Source organism: Bos javanicus, chromosome 1 (genome assembly GCF_032452875.1).
Source record: "Bos javanicus breed banteng chromosome 1, ARS-OSU_banteng_1.0, whole genome shotgun sequence".
Classification (NCBI taxonomy): domain Eukaryota; kingdom Metazoa; phylum Chordata; class Mammalia; order Artiodactyla; family Bovidae; genus Bos; species Bos javanicus.
This window is the reverse complement of record NC_083868.1, coordinates 19,494,517-19,516,704: the sequence shown is the minus strand read 5'-3', so window position 1 is coordinate 19,516,704 and position 22,188 is coordinate 19,494,517.

Here is a 22,188-nt window from a genome sequence, read left to right as displayed (position 1 = left end):
TATGAAAGAAAAATAATATTTAGTGCTTTTTGACCTTATTTGAGCATGGAATTCCTTTCTCATGCATCAAACACCTGTTGGGGAATGCTGCTTAAAGCTATTCTTTGATAATGTCTCAACATTAGTCCTTACAGCGTACTGGCACTTTGACAAAGGTTTAATCATGGTCAATAAATCTTTGAAATTAAAGGCTGTGAATTTTCAGTAGAGCATCCTGGATGCTCTGGCAAATAGATGAAGCATATCTGGGCAAGTGGGCCTTCCTAGAATCCCTCAGATCCTTACCATGTATCTATGAAACTTGTGCCCACAATCTTGGCCATGGTATAAAGGTGCATCTTTTCCTAAGAAATCAAGATAACTATTTTTAAACTTTTTTTTCTTTACAATTTTTCCTTTTCTCCCTTTGCCCTATTGTCTACTTAAATTTTTTTTTCCCTTCCTCCCATTTGCTCTCATTCTCTACCTTCAGCCTTACCTTTGAATTCATCTGAAAGATATAACAATAAAAACACAGTTGAGTGGATCAAGATGGCAGAGTTGGAGGATGTGGAGTTCACCTCCCCCCACTGAACACATCAAAAATACATCTGCATGTGGAGCAATCCTCACTGCAGACAAGCTGAAGACTGTCGGGAAGACTCTTATACAACCAGCTCTGAAGATACATCCACACGGAATTATGTAGGAAGGGAAGAAAGCATCTGTGCCCCTGGGAGGAGTGGGATAACACAAGCTTGGAGATCCTCCCTGAAGAGTGAGTGGTTTGAACCACATATTGATTGCCCCAGCCCTGGGGTCCAGTTCCTGGAGGATGAGTCCCCTTTGCTAGTTTGAAAACCAGTGGGAATGATAGTGATGCTGTAAGAAAACTAGACTCTGCTCGTGAAGAGCATGCACATACATGCTAACATTTCAAACAAGGCAGAAGAAGTATTATACGGAAAAACCTTTTATATTTTATTGCAGGATAATCACTAAAGGGATGTTGCCTATAAAGCTTAATTTATACATAATGGCTCATTTCTGGGAAACCTGCCTCCCAGGTAATGAGCATTACGCTAAAATACTGTTGTTTAGCTCACAAGAAACATCCTGGCGAGGCCCTCCTGTGAATGACTGAGGGAGGAAAAATGAACACATTCCCTCCAGAACCTCATTGGAACCAGGAAATGCTTGACTTTACTCTCTCCCCTTTTAGTATAAAAGAAGCCTGCATTCTAACTCAGGCAAGATATTTCTTTGAGGCACAAGCCCACCTCTTTTCAGTTTGCTGGATTTTCAAGTAAAGTTGCTATTCCTTGCTCCAACAGCTTATATGTTGATTTATTGGCTTGTTGTGTGGTAAGCATTACAAGCTTGAACTCAGTAACAGGAGGAGATTGAAATTGCACAAAACTCTGACTTGTTTCCTATGACCACTATAAAGTTAGAAATCAAATACAGAAAGAAAAATGGGGAAAACAAATACATGGGGGCTAAGCCACGTGCTGCTTAAAAACCAGGACGTCAAAGTGGAAATCAGAAAATACTTGAGACAAATGAAAATAAAAACATAACTTTCCAAAATTTATGGGACACAGCAAAAGCAGATGTAAAAGGGAAGTTTATAAAAAATAGGCCTACCTCAAGCAACAAGAAAAAAACTCAGATAAACAACCTAACCATCAAGTAAAGAAATTAGAAAAAGAAAAACAATCAAGAACCAAATTCAGCAGAGAGAGGGAAATAATAAAGATCAGTTCAGTCGCTCAGTCGTGTCTGACTCTTTGCGACCCTCTGAACTGCAGCACGCCCGGCCTCCCTGTCCATCACCAACTCCCGGAGTCTGCCCAAACCCATGTCCATTGAGTCGGTGATGCCATCCAGCCATCTTATCCTCTGTCGTCCCCTTCTCCTCCTGCCCTCAATCTTTACCAACATCAGGGTCTTTTCAAATGAGTCAGCTCCTAGTATCAGGTGGACAAAGTATTGGAGTTTCAGCTTCAATATCAGTCCTTCCGAACATCCAGGACTGATCTCCTTTAGAATAGACTGGTTGGATCTCCTTGCAGTCCAAGGGACTCTCAAGAGTCTTCTCCAACACCACAGTTCAAAAACATCAATTCTTCCGCACTCAGCTTTCTTTATAGTCCAACTCTCACATCCATATGTGACTACTGGAAAAACTATAGGTTTGACTAGACGGACCTTTGTTGACAAAGTAATGTCTCTACTTTTTAATATGCTGTCTAGGTTGGTTATAAGTTTCCTTCCAAGGAGCAAGCGTCTTTAATTTCATGGCTGCAGTCACCATCTTCAGTGGTTTTGGAGCCCCCCCAGATAAAGTCAGCCACTGTTTCCACTGTTTCCCCATTTATTTGCCATGAAGTGATGGGACCAGATGCCATGATCTTAATTTTCAGAATGTTGAGCTTTAAGCCAACTTTTTCACTCTCCACTTTCACTTTCATCAAGAGGCTCTTTAGTTCTTCTTCACTTTCTGCCATAAGGGTGGTGTCATCTGCATATCTGAGGTTATTGATATTTCTCCCAGAAATCTTGATTCCAGCTTGGGCTTCCTCCAGCCCAGCGTTTCTCATGATGTATTCTGCATATAAGTTAAATAAGCAGGGTGACAATATACAGCCTTGATATATTCCTTTTCCTATTTGGAACCAGTCTGTTGTTCCATGTCCATTTCTAACTGTTGCTTCCTGACCTGCATACAGGTTTCTCAAGAGGCAGGTCAGGTGTTCTGGTATTCCCATCTCTTTCAGAATTTTCCACAGTTTCTTGTGATCCACACAGTCAAAGGCTTTGGCATAGTCAATAAAGCAGAAATAGATGTTTTTCTGGAACTCTCTTGCTTTTTCAATGATCCAGCAGATGTTGGCAATTTGATCTCCGGTTTCTGTGCCTTTTCTAAAGCCAGCTTGAACATCTGGAAGTTCACAGTTCACACACTGTTGAAGCCTGGCTTGGAGAATTTTTTTTTTTAATATAAATTTATTTATTTTAATTGGAGGTTAATTACTTTACAATATTGTATTGGTTTTGCCATACATCAACATGAATCTGGAATCTGCCACAGGTATACACGTGTTCCCCATCCTGAACCCCGCTTCCTCTTCCCTCCCCATACCATCCCTCTGGGTCATCCCAGTGCACCAGCCCCAGGCATTCAGTATTATGCATCGAACCTGGACTGGCGATTCGTTTCATATATGATATTATACATGTTTCAATGCCATTCTCCCAAATCATCCCACCCTCTCCCTCTCCCACAGAGTCCAAAAGACTGTTCCATACTTCTGTGTCTCTTTTGCTGTCTCACATACAGGGTTATCATTACCATCTTTCTAAATTCCATATATATGTGTTAGTATACTGTATTGGTGTTTTTCTTTCTGGCTTACTTCACTCTGTATAATAGGCTCCAGTTTCATCCACCTCATTAGAACTGATTCAAATGTATTCTTTTTAATGGCTAAGTAATACTCCATTGTGTATATGTACCACAGCTTTCTTATCCATTTATCTGCTGATGGACATCTAGGTTGCTTCCATGTCCTGGCTATTATAAACAGTGCTGTGATGAACACTGGGGTACACGTGTCTCTTTCAATTCTGGTTTCCTCAGTGTGTATACCCAGCAGTGTATACCCAGCAGTGGGATTGCTGGGTCGTATGGCAGTTCTATTTCCAGTTTTTTAAGGAATCTCCACACTGTTCTCCATAGTGGCTGTACTAGTTTGCATTCCCACCAACAGTGTAAGAGGGTTCCCTTTTCTCCACACCCTCTCCAGCATTTATTGCTTGTAGACTTTTGGATCACTGGCTTGGAGAATTTTGAGCATTACTTTACTAATGTGAGATGAGTGCAATTGTGCAGTAGTTTGAGCATTCTTTGGCATTGCCTTTCTTTGGGATTGGAATGAAAACTGACCTTTTGCAGTCCTGTAGCCACTGCTGAGATTTCCAAATTTGCTTACATATTGAGTGTAGCACTTTCCCAACATCATCTTTTAGGATTTGAAATAGCTCAACTGGAATTCCATCACTTCTACTAGCTTTGTTCATGGTGATCCTTCCTAAGGCCCACTTGACTTCACATTCCAGGATCAGGGAGGAAATAAATAATTTAGAGACCAAAAGAAAAATAGGAAAGATCAATGAAAGCAAAAGCTTTTTTTTTGTTTTTTTTTTTTTAAATAAATTGATAAGTCTTTAGCCAGGTCTCATCAAGAATAGAGGACCCAAATAAAATAAGAAATGAAAGAGAAGAAATAACCAACATCACAGAGGTAGAAAAAATAGAAGGGGATACTACAAACAGTTATGTGCACAAAATTGGACAACCTAGAAGATGATTTATGAACCTAGGAACATAAATATTCCAAGATTGAATTGGGAAAAATAGACAGAATGAACAGACTAATCACTAATACTGAAATTTAATTTATTAAAAAATAATTCTCAGCAATTGAAAGTCCAGGATTGGAGTGCTTCCCAGGGGAATTCTACCAAACATATAAAGAGAAGAGCTGTCCTCCTCAAATGATCCCAAAAAACTTAAGAGGAGGAATACTCTCAAATTCATTCTACAAAGCCACTATTACCCTGATACCAAAATCAGACAAAGATACCACAAAAAAGGCAAGCTACAAGCCAATAGCTCTAATGAGTATAGAGGCAAAAATTTTCAACAAAGTATTAGCAAATTGAATTCAACATTATACAAAAAAGTGTCATACATCATGATCAAGTGGGACTTATTCCAGGGATACAAGGATGGTTCAATATCCACAAGTCAATTAATGTAATAAACCACATTGGCAAAAAGATGGATAAAAATCACCTGATAATTTCAATAGGTGGAGAAAAAAGCATTTGAGAAAATTCAACATCCATTCATGGTAAAAATTCTCACTGAAGTTGGTTTAGAGAGAATATATCTCAACATAATAAAGACCATTTATGAAAAACCCACAGTTGACATTATGCTCCATAGTGTAAACTGAAAGATTTTCCTCCAAAATAAAGACAAGGTTATACACTCTCACCACTTCTTTTTAAATTAGCACAAGAAGTCCTAGCTATAGTAGATAAGAAAAAGAAGTAAAAGGTATCCAAATTGGAAGGGAAGAGGTAAAACTGTCACTATTTTCAGATGACATGATACTCTCTATATAGAGAACTCTATAACCGAAAAGCTATTAGAACTAATAAATAAATTCAGCCAGCCTGCAGGATATAAAATTAATATACAGAAATCTATTGTTTCTATACATTGATAATTAAATATCATGAAGAGAAATTTAAAAAAAAAGCATAAAAAATACCTTGGAGTAAACTTAACCAAAGGGATGACAGACCAATACATTGAAAGCTATAAAACATAGATAAAGAAAATTGAAGATAACTCAAAACAGTGGAAAGATACCCCATGCTCTTGGCTTGGAAGAAATAACATTGTTAAAATGGCCATACTATCCAAAATAATCTACAGATTTAATGCAATTACTATCAGAATAGCCCTCAGATAAACTCATGCACCTATAGTCATTTAATCTGTGTCGAAGGAGGCGAGAATATGCGGTGGAAAAAAGCAGTCTCTTCAACAAGTAGTGCTAGGAAGTGGATAGTTACATATAAAACAATGAGATAAGAACGTTTTCTCACACTGTGCACAAAGATAAACTTGAAACATCTTTTTTTAAATGAATAACTCTCAGCTGTGCTGGGTCTTTGTTGCTGCATGCTGGTTTTCTCCAGTTCAGAGAGCAGGGGCTACTCTGTGTCTGTCGTGCACGGGCTTCTTGTGGCTGTGGCTTCTCTTACTGTGGAGCATAGGCCGTAGAGCGAGTGGGTTTCAGTAGCTGTGACTTGTGGGCCCTAGAGCACACTCAGTAGTTGCGGTGCATGGTCTTAGCTGCCCTGCAGCATGTGGAATCTTCCAGGACCAGGGATCAAACTCCTGTTTCCTGCAGGTTAATTCTTAACCACTGGACCACTAGGGAAGTCCTCAAAATGGTTTAAAGACCTAAATGCAAGACCTAAAACCATAAAACTAAAAGAGAACATAGGTGAAACACTCCCTGACATAAATTGGAGCAGTATTTTGTTGGATTTGTCTTCAAAGATGAAAGAAATAAAAGTAAATATAAACAAACGGGACCTAGTTAAGCTTAAAAGTTTTTACACTGAAAAGGAAGTAATAGATAAGATGAAAGGATAACCTCTGGAATTGCAGAAAATATTTGAAATGATGTGGCCAATGAGGATTTAATATCCAAAATATACAGACAGCTGAAACTCAAGGAAAAAAAAAAAAAAAGCCCAAACAATCCAAATGAAAAAATGGCAGAAGAGTTGAGTAGACATTTTCCCAATGAAGACATACAGATGGCTGACAGGCACAGGACAGGATGTTCAATATCACTAATTAAATTCAAATCAAAGCTTCAATGAGGTATGACCTCACACCTGTCAAAATGGCTATCATCAAAAAAGTCTGCAAATATTAATAACAAATGTTGGAAATGATGTGACGACAAGAATGCTCATACTCTGTTGGTGGGAATGTATATTGGTGTAGCTACTATGGAAAACAGTATGGAGATTCCTTAAAGAACTAAAAATAGAACTATCAGTTCAGGTTAGTCGCTCAGTCATGTCTGACTCTTTGCAAACCCATGGACTGCAGCACACTAGGCCTCCCTGTCCATCACCAACTCCCAGAGTTTATTCAAACTCATGTCCGTTGAGTTGGTGATGGCATCCAACCATCTCATCCTCTGTCGTCCCCTTCTCCTCCCACCTTCAATCTTTCCCAGCATCAGGGTCTTTTCACATGAGTCAGCTCTTTGCATCAGGTGGCCAAAGTATTGAGTTTCAGCTTCAGCATCAGTTTTTCCAATGAACATTCAGGACTGATGTCCTTTAGGATGGACTGGTTGGATCTCCTTGCAGTCCAAGGGACTCTCAAGGCTATATGATCCAGCAATTCCATGCCTAAGTATATATCCAAAGAAAATGAAATCACTTTAAAAAGATATGTGTATTCTAATGTTCATAACAGCATTATTTACAGCCAAGATATGGAGTCACCCTAAGTTTTTATCAAAAGATAAATGAAGAATATGTGTCCTATGTGTATGTATGTGCGTGCATGCTCAGTCGCTCAGTCATGTCCAACTCTTTGTGACCCCATGGACTGCAGCCTGCCAGGCTTTTTTGTCCATGGAGTTTTCCAAGCAAGAAGACTAGAGTGGATTGTCATTTCCTGCTCCAGGGGATCTTCCCGACTCAGGGATCAAATCCATGTCTCTTGCTTCTCCTGCATTGGTAGGTGGATTCCTTATCACTGTGCTACCTGGGAAGCCAATCTGTATGTAGAGATACACACAGTGGAATTCTCAGCCATAAGAAAGAATGAAATTTTGCCGTTTGCACCAATGTAGATGGGCCTGGAAAGTATTATGCCTAATAAAGTAAGTCATACAGAGGAAGATAAATACTGTATGTTATCACTTGTATGTGGTATCTGAAGAATAAAGAAATAAATAGAACAGAACAAAGGCAGATTCACATAGATTGAGACCAAAACTAGTGGTTACCAGTAGGGGAGAAGGAAGGAGCGAGGGGCAAGATGAGGTAAGGAATTAAGAGACACAAACTACTATGTAAAATTAAATAAGCTATAAGGATATATTATTGTACAGCCCAGGGAATGTAGGAAATCTTTTATTATAAGTTTAAATGAAGTGTAATATATAAAAGTATTGAATCACTATGTTGTAAACCTGAAACTAATATTATAAATCAACTATACTTCCATAGTAAAAACCATTAAAACCAAATAGGGAATATTTATGTCCACACAAAACCCTCCTGTACTCAAATGTTTATGACAGCTTTATTCATAATTGCTAAAACTTTGAAGCAACCAAGATGTCTTTTGTAGATGAAAGGATACGCTGTGGACTATTATTCAGGAATAAAAAGAAATGAGCTATTAAGCTATCAAAAGACAGAGGAATCTGAAATACATAGTGTTCCCTAAGTGGAAGCTCTAATACTTTGGCTACCTGTTGTGAAGAGCCAACTCACTGGAAAAGACCCTGATGCTGGGAAAGATTGAGGGCAGGAGGAGAAGGGGACGACAGAGGATGAGATAGTTAGATAGCATCACCAACTCAATCGACATGAATTTGAGCAAACTCCAGAAGATAGTGGAGGACAGAGGAGTCTGGTGTGCTGCAGTCCACTGGGGCACAAAGAGTTGGACATGACTTAGCGACTGAACAACAAGTAAAAGAAGTCAATCTGAAAAGGCTGCGAACTTTATGATTTCAACTATATGACATTCTGGAAAAGGTAAAAATATGGAGACGACAAAAAGATGAGTAGTTGCCAGGAGTAAAGAGAGGGGAGGAGGGATGAATAGACAGAACACAGAGGAGTTTTAGGTCAGTGAATACTCTGTGATACTATAAGGGTGGATGCATGTCCTTATACATTTGTCCAAACCCATAGAATGTATAGAGCAAGAATGAATCCTAACATAAACGATGAACGTCTTTGACAATGATGTGTCATTGTAGATTCATCAGTTATAATAAATGTACCGCTCTGGTGGGGCATGTTGATAGTGGGAGAGGCTGTGCATGTGGTGTGGAGGGGATGGGGATATCGAAACTGAATTTTCTGCTTAGTTCTGCTCTGCACTGAAAACATCTCTTAAAAAGTCTATTTCAAAAAGGATATTGAAAAAAATTCTGTTGAGGTCATTAAAAGTATAACTTGTTTGTCAACTACCACTTAAAGAAATTGTGCAGAATAATCTTTGAGCAAGAATTACAAAGGATATATAAGATGATGGCTCTAAAATACCTATTCAGTTCAGTTCAGTTCAGTCACTCAGTCCTGTCCGACTCTTTGTGACCCCATGGACTGCAGCATGCCAGGCTTCCCTGTCCATCACCAACTCCCAGAGCTTGCTCAAACTCATGTCCATTGAGTTGGTGATGCCATTACTGTCAATATTGACACAAAATTATTATGACAACATTTTTTAATAGTTGTTACAAATACTTTTCAGAAGACAACAGTGAATTAGTGACATCTAGCACCTCCATAGTTTTCAAAACTGGAAATCCCTAGAGATCTTGAGACTGGATAGAATGAAAACAGATCTCACTTTTTACATCTTAGACATATATTTGTGACCATCTGGAGTCTATTCTCTGAATTGAGGACAAGAACAATAACCTCACAAATTTATCTTTGAACTGTCACTTTTTATTTTTGGTGGCTGAACAATACTACAGTTTTTTCCCCTCCATTACACTGAATACACTATTAAATATTTTCTCTTTAAAAATAGAGTCTTAACAACTTGAAACAAAGGTAGTTTCTATCCTCTAGGCTATAACATTAATAGCCGGAGAATGGAATTCTGTCTGAAGATTTCTTTTCTCTATTATGCTCTGTTTAAACTGGGCACCTAACCCTTCCACTCTTCTGTGTTTGACTTCCTGTTTTTTTTTTTTTTTACCTGTAGGGGACTCTCCCCAATGCATGATGAACTCATATTCATACTCTAGAACCTGAAATAGTTTTCTTCTCCAGGAAGACTTTTCTTCTCCTCCTCCTAGCTTCCATATGTATTTTATCATTCTCTTCTTTGTGCTAACTTTGTGCTTATATTTAGTTCCATTTTCCCATTTATCATACCATGTTCTTACAAAATTGTTCCTCATAAAGAGCTGTGAACTACATCTTTCTCACTTCTGCCTTTTGGGGTTTAAGTTTGCACTGCCATACAAATCTGCACTAAATAACTTGCTTTTTAAAAATTTGCTGTAATTAATCTTATCTAGCTCTGGATACCCCAGTTCTGCTGCTAGTGGGAGGATGAGTGTGGTAGAAAACAGTTATGTTGCCTATTAGAGGTAACTCAGCCTCTTCTGGTTTAACAAAAGTTTCTTTGTGATTGCTTTAGTCTTTGTGATTCATCTTTAGGGCAAATGGTAGAATGAAATATTCCTTCAGTTCAGAATTTAAACTCCCAATCAGGATTCTTTCTCCCCGCCTCTCCTAAGATCTCTTTTCCTCCTTCTCCCCAGGATAGCATGTTTGTTCTGAGAGAAAACTGAATTGTTCAATGCACTGTGGAGAGAGCCTTCTTGTGTTTGGCTTCCTTATTTGTTCTTGCTGGTCTCTATTGAGGAGTAATTCTCCAGTTCAATGCCTGGTTTTGTTTGGATGGTGTCCACTAAGGTATAAGTATCCTACCTAGTCTACTTGGGTTTCCTGCTGGGACCTCTCTTAAAGTCTGTAGTTCCTTCCATTTGTGTGGTGTTCCAGAGTTCTGTGTTCTATGGCTCATTCTCCCAGTACCAGATCCTTCAGCTCTCTCAACGTCAGAGCTCCCAGCTCTTCATCTTGGGCTGCTGGAACCTCACAATCTCCATATAACAAGTTTTGGTCATGAGGGATAGGAATGCTCACTTCCATCTGCTCATGTTTCATCTTCAGTAGTTGAGAAAGGCTGTTCTAGAATGATAGGAAAATTTCAAGACATCACTGCTTCAACCTGTCTGATCCCAGCAAAGAGTGACCACTTAGAAAATTATTGTCATAATACAGCTAGAAGAATCAAGAAGCATGGAATAGATTTTTGTCATTCTTGGTCATGCAAAGGGGCCTTCTTTCAGTTACTGAGTTTTGCTAGAAAACTGGTTATGTCAGATTGGAGAGTTGATCTACTAAAGCATAAATTGAAGAAAGTTGATAGGTTTTCAGCTATAGATACTTCAGTGACTCTGACACTGTTTGGAATTGATATCTTGATTAAAGAGATATCATTAACTTTTGCAGAATAATTTATTAGTTTCCAACAAAAACTGTTCTTAAGGTTGGCAAATAGAATTGCTTACCTGTCATTGCCCAATCCTTGGAGAAATAACTGGATGCTACATAATTCTTTGTATCTCTTCCACTAAAATATTGTGCTCCCTGTGACAGAATAGAATCTGGTGGATAGTGGGTAGCACATGAAAGCAGAGAATAATATCCATTACTTTCAGAGATCATTTTGCTTGGCTCACTTGCTTTCCCCTCTTCTGCAGAAAACCTCTACAACTTTCTGAGAAGCTATGAATATAAAAATTATAACCTAAGAATTCTCAGCAGGTCAAATTATTTGCTGAAACCTTAAAACCAGCAGGTGTTTTGGGAAAATGTGGCATCAAAAGCCATTTTCTCTCAGCTGAAGCAATCTTTCACATGGAGGTATAAAATGGAATCAAGATTGATACAGGAAAAATGCTGAAGCAGTCTCTTATTTTTCTCTCTCAAGGCTGTGTTTGAGTTTTGTTTTTTTGCTCATTTTAAACTTTTTTATTTTTTGAATAATCAATCCTTATTTACCCTTTAGTTCTTTGGACTTAATCACCTGTGTGTCTGCTTAGTTGCTCAGTTACTCAGTCGTGTCCAATTCTTTGCAATCCCATGGACTGTAGCTTGCCAGGCTCCTCTGTCCATGGGATTTTCCAGGCAAGAATGCTGGAGTGGGTAGCCATTCCCTTCTCCAGGGGCTCTTCCCAACCCACGGATTGAACCCAGATCTCCTACATTGCAGGCAGATTCTTTATCATCTGAGCCACCAAGGATGGAAGCCCTTTAATCACCTGTAAACAAATGAAAACACATTTGTTATAAAATTAATCAGGAATTACTCCCTTTCTAAAGTTCCATAAGAATTATAGGCATTATCATTCAAATTAGTACTTAATCATATATCATTTTATCATTGTTTACCACTATTGTGTTTGTCTTATATCTGTCTTATATCTTTCACAAATGTTTTGTATATTTGAATGTGATGGTTATTTCTCTGTGTTAACTTGGTTTGGTCACTGGAGTGCCCAGACATTTGGCCAGTTATTCTCCAGTTGTCTGGATGAGGTTACATTTGAATCAGTAGACTTTTTAGGTGGCTGCGCCTCCATCAAGTAAGACTGAACTAGAACAACACAGTAGAGTTAAGAGGGAGCTCCTGCCTGACAGCGTTGGACTGGGACACTGGTCCTTTCCTGCTTTCAGACACAAATTGAAATCCTGACTTTTCCTGGTTCTGAATACTGCCTCGTTTCAGGCTGGAACTTAACACTATCTATCTGCTGACTGCATATCTTGGGAGTTTTAGCCTGCATAGTCATCCGAATCAATTTATTAGATAGGTCTCCTTATATATGCATACACGTGTGCTAAGTCACTCCAGTGGTGTCTGACTTTTTTTTAACCCTGTGGACTGTAGCCCACCAGGCTCCTCTGTCCATGCAATTCTTCAGGCAAGAGTATTTTGGGGTTGCTGTGCCCTCCTCCAGGAGATCTTCCTAACCCAGGGATTGAACCCTCATCTTTGAAGTCTCCAGCATTGACAGGCAGGTTCTTTACCACTAGTGCCATCTGAAAAGCCCCTCTTAACATGTATATGTATCAAATTGCCAACATCCATTGGATCATTGAAAAAGCAAGAGAGTTCCAGAAAAACATCTACTTCTGCTTTATTGACTATGCCAAAGCCTTTGACTGTGTGGGTCACAATAAACTGTGGAAAATTCTTAAAGAGATGAAAATACCAGACCACCTGACCTGCCTCCTGAAAAATCTGTATGCAAGTCAAGAAGCAACAGTTAGAACTGGACATGGAACAACAGACTGGTTCCAAATACGAAAAGGGGTACGTCAAGGCTGTATATTGTCACCCTGCTTATTTAACTTATTTGCAGAATACATCATGAGAAATGCTGGGCTGGAAGAAACACAAGCTGGAATCAAGATTGCTGGGAGAAATATCAATAACCTCAGATATGCAGATGACACCACCCTTATGGCAGAAAGTGAAGAAGAACTAAAGAGCCTCTTGATGAAATTGAAAGAGGAGAGTGAAAAAGTTGGCTTAAAGCTCAACATTCAGAAAACGAAGATCATGGCATCCAGTCTCATCACTTCATGGCAAATAGATGGGGAAACAGTGGAAACAGTGACAGAGTTTATTTTTTTGTGCTCCAAAATCACTGCAGATGGTGACTGCAGCCATGAAATTAAAAGATGCTTGCTCCTTGAAAGAAAAGTTATGACCAACCTAAACGGCATATTAAAAAGCAGAGACATTACTTTGCCAACAAAGGTCCGTCTAGTCAAAGCTATGGTTTTTCCAGGAGTCATGTATGGACGTGAGAGTTGGACTATAAAGAAAGCTGAGCGTCAAAGAATTGATGCTTTTGAACTATGGTGTTGGAGGAGACTCTTGAGAATCCACTGGACAGAAAGGAAATCCAACCAGTCCATCCTAAAGGAAATCAGTCCTGAATATTCATTGGAAGGACTGATGCTGAAGCTGAAGCTCCAATACTTTGGCCACCTGATGCAAAGAGCTGATTCATTTGAAAAGACCCTGATGCTGGGAAAGACTGAAGGTGGGAGGAGAAAGGGACAACAGAGGATGAAATGGTTGGATGGCATCACTGACTCAACGGACATGAGTTTGAGTAAACTCTGGGAGTTGGTGATGGACAGGGAGGCCTGGCGTGCTTCAGTCCATGGGGTCGCAAAGAGTTGGACATGACTGGGTGTCTGAACTGAACTGAACAGATTGATTATATTTCTTTGGATAACTCCGACCATCACAGTGGATCACATCTGATAGTAGCACACCATGATTGTGTTAGCAACTTAAACTTTTAAAAGCAGAGGTACCCTTGATCAAAATGACTCATAAAACTTAACTCTGAGACAAAATTCTGACTGCACATTTGCTAAATTCTTGAATGCATGTACTATTGCATTTGTCAGTTTTGACAACAGTGAAAATAAAGCCAGTGAGAAATTCAGTATTGATATTAATAAGGTGTTTATCAAAGGAGCTAAATTTCTTTATTTGAATGGTGAATTGTAATTATAGCTCATTATGCAACGTGATTCTCATCATGAAATATATTATTTAAAGAGTAATTTAAACTCATTTACCGTAGTCAAGGGCTTCCCAGGTGGCGCTAATGGTAAAGAACCTGCCTGCCAGTGCAGGAGACTTAAGAGGCACGGATTTGATCCCTGTCTCAGAAGATCCCCTGGAGTAGGAAATGGCAACCCACTCCAGTATTCTTGCCTGGAAAATTCCATGGACAGAGGAGCCTGGTGGGCTACAGTCCATGGAGTTGCAGAGGGTCAGACACGACTGAGCACACACACATATGACACACTCAGAAAGTAATTTTCTTCCATGCTACTTCACTAGATTGCCCATAGAAATATTGAAAATTATAACACATGCTAATGTTGCCATCTGATACTGAGCATGATAGAGTTAAATACTCTTGCTAGATTGCCCATAGAAATATTGAAAAATATAGCACATTCTAATGTTGCTCATCTGATACTGAGCATGGCAGAGTTAAATACCCTTGAGCTGAAACTTCTGGGTTGAAATTGATCCTATTTCAGGGCCAGTAAGTGTGGCATCCCTGTTACTTCCCTGGAGGGGATGTCTTCAACTCTGCTCTCATTAAGTAGCTTTTCTTCCTCTTCAAATATGAAGAAAATAGAGCCCTCTCATCACCTGAACACGGAGTATACCCAAAGTGGGTGCTCCCCAGGGGACACGGACTGCTTAAAACAGAAACAAGTGGCAGAAGGAAGGCCCTGTGTCTGTATAGGGGACAGCAGTGAAAATACCCACATTAACAGTGTAACTGTTAAGAGCAGATACTAAATGGAATGCTGAGCAAGCTCATGAGCAGACAGTAAGTGGAAATTCTGCTAGAAGCAAGTTACTTGTGGTGCACACCTGTACAACCACCAACAGTGTGTGGCTCTCAACCAAAGGGATGTAGAAATTGGATAAGCAGGAGACAAGGGGACTTGGACCTGGATTGAACCCCGTTAGCAATGATTCTTTTGATCATCCATGACTGAGGATTTTCTTCCAAGACATGTTGAGAAAAATATTGGAAATTAATTTTAGAATTCTTTGTATGCCATTTGTTATTTGTATTCAGTATATCATTATGATTATATTAGTATTATTAGTAGTAAACTATATAGTAAAATGTCATTTAAAAAATTCTACAACATGGATCCTTTCCATCTAAATTAACATTTTTATCATCCCAAAGTTCTTGAGTTAAAGCTTGCTTCACATGTTGTAGATGACTGGACTAGGAAGACACTGCCAAAACAGCTGTCTGCACTGGGGGCCCAGAAGAGGAAACCTGGAAATCAGTCCTTTGTCCAGACTGCTGGCTTCCTCATGCTCATTTCTAGCCTGGGATCCTAGACCATACCCATGTTTTCTAGAGATCACCAAGGCCTTCCTGAGGCATTTAAGAGGGGAAAAGTGAATGTAATTAGAAAGAATGTCTTTTGCAGTTTATTCAGAGAGATCACTTATTAAGTGTGACTTGATCATTTATTAAGTGTGACTTGTCTCAATCACTTATTAAGTGTGTATTCCTTGTTTCAGGGCTTCTCAGGTGGTGTTAGTGGTAAAGAACCCACCTGCTAATGCAGGAGACCTAAGAGATAAGGTTTGATCCCTGGGTTGGGAAGATCCCCTGCAGAAGGAAATGGCAACCCACTCCAGTATTCTTGCCTAATAAATTCCATGGGGGGCTACAGTCTGTAGGATTGCAAAGAGTCAGACACGACCAAGTGACTAAGCATACACTCAGTCCTTGTTTAAGAATGTGCTGGAGGAGAACTCGTACATTCCCTATTCCCAACTAAGATCTGTGCATGCTAAGGAGATACCCCTCTTACCCAATACCAGAAATGGAAGCAAATCAATATATTTATTCATCCCTTTTTATGGGCCCAACACTGGACTAGGTGTAAGGTATACAAAATAGAGATCACCTATATTTTCCTGAATCTTGAACATATTATTCTAACACAGAGAAAGAATTGTCACAGTCTAAAATACTTCATATTAGCTAGAGAGGCAGTAAGAGACAATTTGAAAGACATGAATATGAGCTGGAGGAGAGATTTCATGAAAGAGACACAATTGGAAATTTCCTGGAAGGAGAAGGATGTAGGAGAGGGGGATGGACAGGCAGATGGGAGGAGTAAATTCTCCACAATGAGAAAGCCATCCCAGGCTTGTGCATCATCCCTGAGCTTCCTCTTAGCTTTCACAGGCATCATGGCCCTGTATTTCTATTGTTAATACTGTGGTGCACGTATAGAATAACATCTGTGGCTGTTTCTTAAAACTCAGTTCTTAAAACTTAAAACTCAGTTTATGATATTAAGTTCCCTCTAGTTTCAACTCTACTCCACCATCTTGACTGTTTGTCCTCCATGGGGAGAAAGGGTCTGAGAGAAAGACATGGTTTTGATCTCAAGATTTGTTTTCTGATTGCAAGGTAATTTTCTGTGCTTGCTTTTCTCAGGAGAGATCATTTCTTCTCTCTGCTTTTTTTTTTTTTTTTTTTCGGTTGTGCCCCCAACTCTCTCCAAAATAAGATACTGATTTCAGCAGATGCTAGTATTCCCCCACACCTGTATTATCTTCTTCCTGACCCCCCAGGTGACCCACATTTTCTAGACTCCACTGCAGGTATTTGTTGCCAGTTGAGTGTTCTGGGCAATGACAAGTGAGCAGGAATGATGGGACCATTTCAAGACTGGTACACAGAGAAACTTCCATGTGCATTTCTCTTTTATTACCTGGCTGATTGGAAAGGACTCTTGGGGACTAAAAGAGGATAGGGTCTCTGATGGAAAGGGTCCTGGTCCCTGACTCTTGGGCAAAGGTAGAAGCCCCCCTGCCCCTCCCACCCATCACCATTCATTCTGGACTGTGATGAGATGTGAGCTAGAAAGAGTCCTGATGAGTTGATTTTTCAAAGCAATGTTACTATCACTTTAAGGCATGTGAGTGAATTTCTTACAAAGGAGCATAGCTAATTCTGATTAACTTAAAAAAATGTTTTTATTTGGAACTAATTTCAAGAAATAATGGTTGTAAGAACAGCACAAAGAACAGCTGTATGCCCCTCTCGCTGGTTTACCTACATTTTGTTCCATTTCCTTTGTCTCTTGCTCTTTACATATATGTGGATTGTTCATTTTTTTTCTAAACCCAGTCTCCTCTTAAGAATGAATATTCTCACAAATAATCATAGCATAGTCATCAAACTAAAGACGAAAGCAAAATAACCCTAGCCTCTATTCAGTTCACTGGCTATGTTCCAGTATATGAATTGACCACTGTCCTTCATAGCAGTTTTTTTTTTTTTTCTGTCTGGTACAGTGTCCAGTTTAGGGGGATGTATGGACTTTACTTGTAATATCTCTTTTGTGTTCTTCAATCTTTGCCTTTAAATTTCTGTGCTCTATGATATTGACAGTTCTAAAGAACACATTCTTCCCTTTTTAGTGGAATGTTTCTCATTTTGGGTTTGTCTCTTGTTTCTTCATCACTGGAGTCAGCTTATCCATTCTTTTTGTGAATCTTTTTATTGATGTACAATAAGCAAAGCATTTTGAACTGAAACTTGCATAGCACCGTGAACAAGAGAGAGTGAAGCATCATGATATAGTTGTTTAGTTGCTGGGTTACAAGGTGGGTGCAATTTCTAAAAACAACAAAATGTAGTTTCTTACAACATACCAAAAATACCAACTCTTTTGGGGAGGGAAAATTGTGTGTAAAATTAGGATATTGGTGGTTGTTGATGGTAAATCACAGTTTCCCTTTTAGCATAGCAGAATCTCCAGCTGCTCAGTGCTTTCAGAATGCCACAGACTTTCTTCTGTCTGGAGAAACATATGTGACAATCTGGCGGAGGCCCATTAATGTGTAAGTAGGTGTATTAACCTACCAAGGATTTATGCATTTTAGAAGATGATATCTGAGAGGAGAAATCCATGACTCAAAGCATGATTTTCCAAGGATGGTATTTTAGAACATGGCACTTGGATAGGGGAAATGTTGTGGAGCAATATGATGGTTAGTTTTATTGATCAACTTTGCAAGTCTTTTCTAACCAGTTACTTAAACTCGAAACTAGGTGTTGTTGTGAAGGCATTTTGTAGATGTGGTGAATAGCTTCTTTTATGTAAAAGACATTAGGTTTGATAATGTAGATGGGCCTCACCCAGTCAGCTGAAGGGCTTAAGAGCAAAACCTGAGGTTTCCTAGAGGAGAAATACTGCCTTGAGACTGCAGCATCAACTCCTGCCTGAATTTCTAGCCTGCCATCCTGCCCTACAGGTTTCAGACTTCCAAACTCCATAATTGCATGAGCCAGTTCATTAAAAAAAATCTCTTTACACACATGTGTGACTTCTGTTGTTTCTTTGGAGAGCTCTGACTAATACAGACTGGCAATCATTTTTGTATTCCTCAAGTTATGCCTCAGAAGTGGTGACTGCTAACAGTGTTTTCAATGTGAGAAGTGTGCAAAAACATAAATGTTGAATGGATCCGTGAGTAACCAGCTCAAGATTCAACTACTAAGAAAGTTAATACTGTAGTCCCACCTTATGCATGGGATATCCAAGACCTCCAGTGGATGCCTGAAACCGTGCATAGTACCAAATCATGTATATGTACACTATGTTTTTTCCTCTTCTAATGGGCCGGTAGGGCTTCTCCATGGCTCAGTGGTAAAGAATCTGCCTGCCATTGCAGGAGACACAGAAATTCAGGTTCACTCCCTGCGTTGGGAAGATCTCCTGGAGGAGGAAATGACAACCTGCTCCACTATTTTTGCCGGAGAATTCCACAGCCTGGTGGGCTATAGTCCATGGGATTGCAGAAGAGTTGAACATGAGGGAGTGACTAAACAACAAACAGCAATGGTCAGGCAGTGTATACAGTGTGGATACCTGGACAAAGGGATGACTCACATCCTGTGCGGGATGGTGAGCGATTTCATTGTGCTGCTCAGAATGACTGCCATTTAACTCTTATGAATTTATTTATTTTTTTCTGTAACTTTCCATTTAATATTTTCAGACCACAGTTGACTGAAGGTAACTGATTCATGGAGAGAAAAAAATGTGAGAATAAACTGGACTACTGGTTTGAGGCTTTGAAGTAAAAAATGAAATTTGAGCCTTAAGATATTTCTTCATAATGTTGAAATTCTCAAAAGTAAATAGGAATATTCATGCATTCATGATTTTTTTTTGTCTTAAGAAATAAAGTCTCCTAGTTATTTATTGCCACATTAAATTGTCTAGGACCTAATGGTTTTCTATTTAGCAAGAAATAATACAGGTTTGCTTTCAATTTCTGCATTGAGTAAATGTTATTCACATATAAAAATTTTTGCTGCCCTCTGGTGGACATAGTTCTATAAATCAAAAGTATATAAATACATGTCAAGTAGTCTTCTATTCAAATATGTTTCCAAAGTTCCCTTCTAAGTTTGGAAGTCTAAATGTATCTTTCTTGTAAGGAGATCAACACCTCTGATTTGCTTATAAATCCCTGTTAGAATACATGAGGTACTTAAAATATAACACCAAAAGAGCCTAACAGAATATTGTGACAATGATTCCATGAGAAAATGCCCTGGAAATTATGACTTGGGAGTTCAGGGCCGACCTCCTCAGCTGCGGTCTTTTTTTTTTTTTTTTTTTTTAAACTCTCCTCCTAAGTTCATAGCTATACACCCAATTGCCTTTTATACATCTCTGTTTGGATGCTTAGATGTCTCTCTGATGCCATAAATTTAACTTGCCAAAGAACAGATCAACTTTTCTCCTAAACCCGCTTGCTTTCTTTTTTTTTTTTTTTGAAGTGTGTTTTCTTTTTTTTTTTTTCCTCCAATTTTATTTTATTTTTAAACTTTACATAATTGTATTAGTTTTGCCAAATATCAAAATGAATCCGCCACAGGTATACATGTGTTCCCCATCCCGAACCCTCTGCTGAGGGAAGCTGTGTAGAATCTTTGGACCCCTCCCCAGAGGCAGTGGGGAGGCTTCCATGGGCTGGCATGGTGTGTGTTGGTGGGAGAGGGGCTGGGCGTGGTGAGGTACAGACATGAGAGTTTTGGTAATAGGGCCAGGTTGGGGTAGTGAAGGAAGTGTGGCTGAGCTCAGCCTTGAGGAGCAGGGTGAGGAGCCCGGATTGAGAGAGACAGAACATCTGGAAATAAGGTCCATAAAAGGCCTGGAGGAGCCAAAGTGACACCCAAGACATGGACATATAGGATAGAACAATGGTAGGGGCTGCGGTATACTGGAGCTCAATCACAGGAACCAAGTCTTACATTTTCAAGAATTTGACTGCAGCCATGAAATTAAAAAACACTTGCTCCTTGGAAGGAAAGCTATGACAAACTTAGATAGCAAACTGAAAACCAGAGATAGCACTTTGCCAATAAAGGTCTGTATGGTCAAAGCTACGGTTTTTCAGTAGTCATGTATGGGTGTGAGAGTTGGACCATAAAGAAGGCTGAGTTCTCAAGAACTGATGCTTTTGAATTGTAGTGCTGGAGAAGATTCTTGAGAGTCCCTTGGACAGCAAGAGATCAAACCAATCAATCCTAAAGGAAATCAACCCTGAATATTCATTGGAAGGACTGATGCTGAAACTGAAGCTCCAATCCTTTGGCCACTTGATGTGAAGAGTCAGTCATTGGAAAAGACCCTGATGCTGGGAACGATTGAAGGCAAAAGGAGAAGTGGGTGGCAGAAGATGAGATGGTTGGATACTATACTGACTCAATGGCTATGAATTTGAGTAAATTCCAGGAGATAGTGAAGGACAGGGAAGCCTGATGTGTTGCAATCCGTGGGATCACAAGGAGTCAGATGCAGCTTAGCAACTGAACAACAACAAAGGTAATGTTATGCTCAAAACTCATCACTCCATAATTATTTTATTACAGTTCTACTACATTACTGATAATAGTAAAATCGCCTGTTGAGATGTTACGTGTTCTGTATTTATATGGTGGAAATACCAGATAATGGTGTGTTGCTAGGTATCTAACAGCTCTGCATTCAGTGACATCAGTAACTTGTAGTTGGTCATGGTGGGAATGTGTTTTCCAATAAAATTGAGAAATGCTAGAAAACCAAGGGTTGGTTGTTAATCTTTATCAACCACTGGGTAAGGAAGGAGCTTTGGAAATGAAAAAAAGAGACTTATTTTATTTTATTATTTTTTAATAATTTATTTTACTTATTTTTTATTTTACATTTTTAATTCCACCATGAATGCTCAATTGATGCTCTAGTTTATTTATTTATTCAGTCAACAAATATTTTCTGATCCTCTACTTGCTGGCAGTCAGTTTTTCATGGATCTCTTGTGTTCCTGCACATCGTACAAGAGAAGCACTGACTGCCCTTTGTCCCACAATATCCTTCCATGGGTGTTCATATAGGGAATGGCCTTGGAAAGTAGACATCGTGTCTCCCTTGGAGTGAAGGACACATTCTTACTGTCATTGTCCTACTTTTTGGATTCTCTACACTCAGGGTTCATGTCTTGTACCTCAACCCAGCTGTGTGTGCAGCTATCATCTGACCCTTTTGCTGTCACCCTGTAGGACTTGGGTCGGCTCAGGGAACTGGGGCAAAAGTGCCAGTGTTCTGGCTACTGCTATTGTTGTGATTAGTAAACTGTCCTTCATTTCTGACCCAGAGTCTCATGTCTTCTCTCAGCATCCATGAAATTGTGCTGACCAACTTAGTGGCTTTCAGGTAGGATAACATTTTAGACGCTTCCCTGTTTTTGACACACTGTGTGTCAGGCACTGGGCTAGGTGCTGGTACAAAGCACTGGACTAGGCAGACAAGATCCTACCCCATGGGCCTCAAAATATCTTACGGGATTATTAATAAAAAAAAAAAGCATTAACGCTAAACAAGAAACATTAAACAAATGTATTGGGATAAGGATAAAGAAACAAATGGTGGTGTGATATGAGTACTGAGGCAGTCTAGGTTCCTTCTGGTGGGCAACTGAGTGAGGAGAAACGAGTTAGGACTGAGGGGTGAAGAGGGGGAGTAAGTAAAACAGTAAGGCCCTAAGAACCATAGTGAGGTCATGAAGCAGCAGCTGTTGATTGGGTCAGTGATTGATTGATTGGGATAATGAAATAACATTGGTTGATTGATTGATGAAAGGGATTTTTTAAAATTGGGTGATTATTTAGTCTATAAATA